We start from the raw sequence: 4924 nt of genomic DNA on the forward strand, positions 1-4924 counted from the left end.
AAAAAATGGCTAAATCATTCAAATCTTACTCAAACTACTGAAGCTATTAGACAACATCCCCAGAAAAAAATGTCCAAGCTGATAAACTTCCTAGAGCCCGCACAACTCTTCCACCCTCCCCTTTCCACTTTCTTTTGTATCAATTTCTCCCAGAATGTCCCTTACCAGCTGCATCGCCAGCCCCTGAATTCTCTGTAATCATAAGGTTCACTGGGCTTCCATCTCTTGCTGATAATGACAAGAGTGAGGCTGGTACATGTTCTCAAGCAAAGTTAACAGAAGAAATTACATTTAAACATAGGTCTTGATTCAAATTATGTGCCATCAAGGACTTTCTGACCCCAGAAGGAAAGGGAAAGATTTATTAAACAATTTAGAATATTTCTCAGGGGAAACTCTCTAAGATTCCTTCACTTATCACAACTTATCCATCTACTGGTTGGACCTGGAGATGCCTCCCTTTGGTTTGAAAAAGCCAAATGGACCACCATCTCTGAAGACCTTCAAGGATATTGGCCTATCACTGATTTTCATCAGAGAATGAGGCAAGTAAGAGAAAAGTTACTAGCAGCCATCTCTCAAGTCTATCCAACCAAAATTGATTGCTTACATATCCAAAATTATAAGCAACTAAAGGATGAAACTTGCTACCGTCTTCAACTATAGATAACATGGGAAGAACACTTAAAGCTGGAACTGACTTACTTGACAGTTACTGCTCTGCCCACCAGCTTTGTAAATGGTCTCAGACTGGAGATCCATGATGCATTAAAGAAAAATTATATTAATTGGAAAAATTAAAACACAACTGAGTTCTGCACATTAGTCTAGCATTATGTAAATAGTATTTCAGAAAGATTGGAAACCACACACCACGAGCTTATGGCATCGCAAATGAAACAGTTAAAACAACCTGAGAATTTAAACTCACAGGAAGCTCCAAAATCACTGGCTCCTATTGATTTAGACACTTGCTGATATTATATGGAAAACAATATCTGTGCCTGGGATCCTCCAGACCTCAAGAAAAAAACAACAACCACTGAGTACCCTCCACATCAAAGATTGTTCCCTCTCTTCCAGGGAAGTAAATGTCCAGTGCCTTCGGCTACCACTAAACCACAAGGAGAAATACCTTCTTTAGGCTTTAGCAAAACAAAGGTCAAAAAGTTGCTAGAGAAAAAATTCAATTATGCTCACTGTTTTTATTTTATATTTTGTAATATATATACACATATATAAATATATATACATATATAAAAATATATATGTATATAAATATATATATGTGTATATATATATAGTTTGTTTGTTTCTTTTTTGAGACAAAGTCTTATTCTGTCACCCAGGCTGGAGTGCAGTGGCATGATCTCAGCTCATTGCAACCTCTGCCTCCCTGGTTCAAGTGATTCTCCTGCCTCAGCCTCCCTAGAAGGTGGACCTACAGGTACGCACCACAATGCCTGCCTAATTTTTTGCATTTTTAGTAGCGACAGGGTTTTGCCATGTTTGTCAGGCTGGTCTCAAACTGCTGACATCAAACAATCTGCCCGTCCCAGCGTCCTGAAGTGCTGGTATTACAGGCATGAGTTACCGTGCCTGGCAACTGTGTGTTAAATATCCAGGTCATGATATTTCATCTTCAAGTAAAATCATCAGGCTGAGTCTCTCCTGCTAATCACTTTTATCTCCCTGAAACAAAATGAAAATAGAAAATGTTGGGGGGTCTTGTGGCATATTGTAAAATAAATACCTAATTTCTGTATGACTGCCTCACTCTTTATGACCAGTGATGAGGGATTTATCCCCAAACCCAGTAGCCTGGGACCCTCTAATCAGATTCTTTGGAAAACTTTAAGGACTCTCTACTTTCACCTCTCACTCTTAGACTTCCTAATTACTCCCTGCCCTTTTACTTGTTTTTGCATGAATGGGAAGAACATATCCTTTGAGCGTTATCTCAAAAGCATAATGGACACCAGAGATATCTAGGGTATTATAGTCTAGCCTTAGACCCATTAGCTAAGGTATATCCTTGTTGTCTGCAAGCCATGGCCACAACCACCAAATTTGTCCAAGATCCAATTATTATTAAAGCACAACACTTTTCTGCATCTCTACTGATCTCTTATGAAACTTCAAAATTCTCCCCCTCCCACATCACTGTACATCACTTTTAAAACCTTAACCTTGCCACTTGCTTCCTTTACCAACTGATGAGAAACCTCACAATTATGTCACTAACACTAGATCATTACCTTATTCTGGGCTAAGTTTATCAGAAAGCCCCCTTGTTCAAGTTTGTGTTGATGGCTCCTACCTCAGAAGGCACGATGGGACTTGCCACGCCCTATAAGCTGTCACTGATCAATATAAATCTCTTGAATATCATGCTTTGTCAAACTTAATTTGTATTTAAACTTTTTCTCAGAATTCAGATTTATTGATTTCTGTTATGTTGCTTTTAAAATGGTATTAAGCAGTCAGATTGGCAGTCAGCAAGAAAGGGAACAGGTGATTTCAAGATAAAATTAAGCTGATGGTGTAAGTACATCACCACTGGCTGCAGTCATCACATCATCTTAGATTGAATATGGATTTTTTTTTTTAACAAAGTTCCAGAGCTCTGATATCCAGGGACACTGCAGATGTTTCCTGGCAATATCCTTCACTTTGGTCAGTCTCCTGAGCCAGCAGTGAAAGTGCTTTCAAAAACACTGTCATTTTCCCAACACAGTGTTTTTGATTGCACCAACATATTGAGTTGGAATCCAGCAGTAAGAGGCTCCTGCGGGACCCTACTGAAATATCACCATGTTGTAGTGTTCATGACCCTAGGTTCACTGACCACATTTTTAATGAAGCCCATGGGCAGTTTCTCAATCTGCCCTTGAACTCTGAATACCTACAGTGTTGGCCAGAAACAGGTGAATTAGGCATGTTTGCTTCTCTCCAGGAATCTTTAGTGCTGATCTGGCCTTGTTCAAGCTTAAGTGAATCTCACTTTTCCCTCAGACTAATTGTACATGCCAGACAGGGGTAGTGTTGGAAGGATTCCTGGGCACACCTAACAGATCATATCTTCAGGTTTTCCTTTATTTAACACTTATCTGTGTTGTTTCTGCCTGCAGAGAGGCTCCTTCTTGTTCTTTCTGACATTTGCATCCACTGTGTAGTATCTTTGGGTGGGTTTACTGCTTAAACACTGCATTGTGGAGCCAATCACCATGATCTTGAACCTACTGGTCACTTTTATTTCTCTCAATGGGTCTTATACTCAATGTCCTATTCTCAATATCTTGTACTTGGGGACCAGTCCCTTACATATGACTTTCTGCATGGCAGGTGGAAGACCTGTAATCAAGTGAATTTTCTCTTTTAGCTTGGAGCTTGTGCTATCCAAGGGGAACTTCATGTTGTGTTTGGTTTTGTTCCAGAGGACCTTCAGGTCCACCAACTCTCTGTCTGTGCTGCTTCCCACATCCTCACTGTTGCTGACCAAGGCCTGAGCCAGGGGACTGGGCTGAGGCCAGTAGCAGGCTGCCTCAAGTGGTGCAGGAGTCCTTGGCCACCATCCCCACTGAAGCTTCAGCCTCTATGCAGTTGTGGGGCCAGATGGGTGCCTCAGGCACCATCATCTCAGTTACCATGTCCATGCCGGTTTTTCCATGCCATCTCGGGCTCCTGCTGCCACTATGATGATTGTGTCACCAAATTTTAAATCAGCCCAAGTGGCTGCTAATTGCTTTTACTTGGGCTTGCATAAGAGCAGAGGGAATGAAGGTTAACATTTATTGTGATAACCACTCTTCCTTTGGATAGTACATGACATTGGCATGTTATGGAAACAGAGAGGATTCATGACAGCAGCTGGCATCTCAGTCAAAAATGGAACCCAAATAGCAGAACTCTTAGAGATAATGCTATTACCCCCAGCAGAGTGCTATATTTTAAAAGACGGACCAAAAATTCCAATGAGGCCTGGAGAAATGGATTGGTTGATAAATATGCTAAATTATCAGCTTTTCCCCCAATTACCCAAGACATTCAGGTGGTTTCTAAGCCTTGATATTATGCCTTTGGGTCTCACTTCAAGGCCCTAGACTCCCAGTGGGATTATTCACCCTCATTTGAAATAGTTCTTTGGACACCTGCTAAGAAAATAATAAAAAAAATTGCCATGAAGAAAACAACAGCTTCCGACACAGAAAACAATTGTATGGGCAAAAGTCAAATGTTTCATTCACTTGGGTGGGCCATGGAAACACCAAGGTGGCCACACGGTAGCTTCTACATTTATGGCCATGGCTTGCAGGCAACAAGGATATACTTTAGCTAATGGGTCTAAGGCTAGACTATAATACTCTAGATATCTCTGGTGTCCATTATGCTTTTGAGGTAATGTCCAAAGGACATGTTCTTCCTATTCATGCAAAAACAAGTAAAAGGGCAAGGAGTAACTGCGAAGTCTTCTAAGTTTATCTCCCAAGTTTTTGTTATGGTTTACTTAACGTGACCCACTACAGAAAGGACAAAATGGGAGATATATTAGATAAGTAGTGGTTTGCACTCTTTAGCTTCATTTGGACCAAGTCATTGCCACACTTGACTCATCTGCCAGAACCATAACCCTGGAAAAACTGTCATGTGGGGCAAGGAAGGGAAGTGTTTCCCCTGGAAACTTCTTTCACTTGCAAATAGATCTTATCCAATTACCAAAAGCACAAGGTTAATGATATAGTATAGATATTTGTCATCTCCAAATCAGATGTTGAAATTTGATCCTCAGTTTGGAGTTGGTACCTAGTGGAGGTGTTTTGGTCATACGGGCAGATCCTTCATGAACATCTTGGTGCCAAGATGTTCATGGCTAAGTTGATCAGAAAGCCCCCTTGTTCAAGTTTGTGTTGATGGCTCCTACCTC

At 40.8% G+C, this 4924-nt stretch overlaps 1 pseudogene; it reads right to left on the bottom strand.

Annotated features, from left to right (window-relative positions):
• Positions 1 to 2720: 2720 nt before the first annotated feature.
• LOC129034227 (ubiquitin domain-containing protein UBFD1-like) lies at positions 2721 to 3675 on the bottom strand (annotated as a pseudogene).
• Between the last annotated feature and the right edge of the window lie 1249 nt (positions 3676 to 4924).

Source organism: Pongo pygmaeus, chromosome 2, assembly GCF_028885625.2.
Source record: "Pongo pygmaeus isolate AG05252 chromosome 2, NHGRI_mPonPyg2-v2.0_pri, whole genome shotgun sequence".
Classification (NCBI taxonomy): domain Eukaryota; kingdom Metazoa; phylum Chordata; class Mammalia; order Primates; family Hominidae; genus Pongo; species Pongo pygmaeus.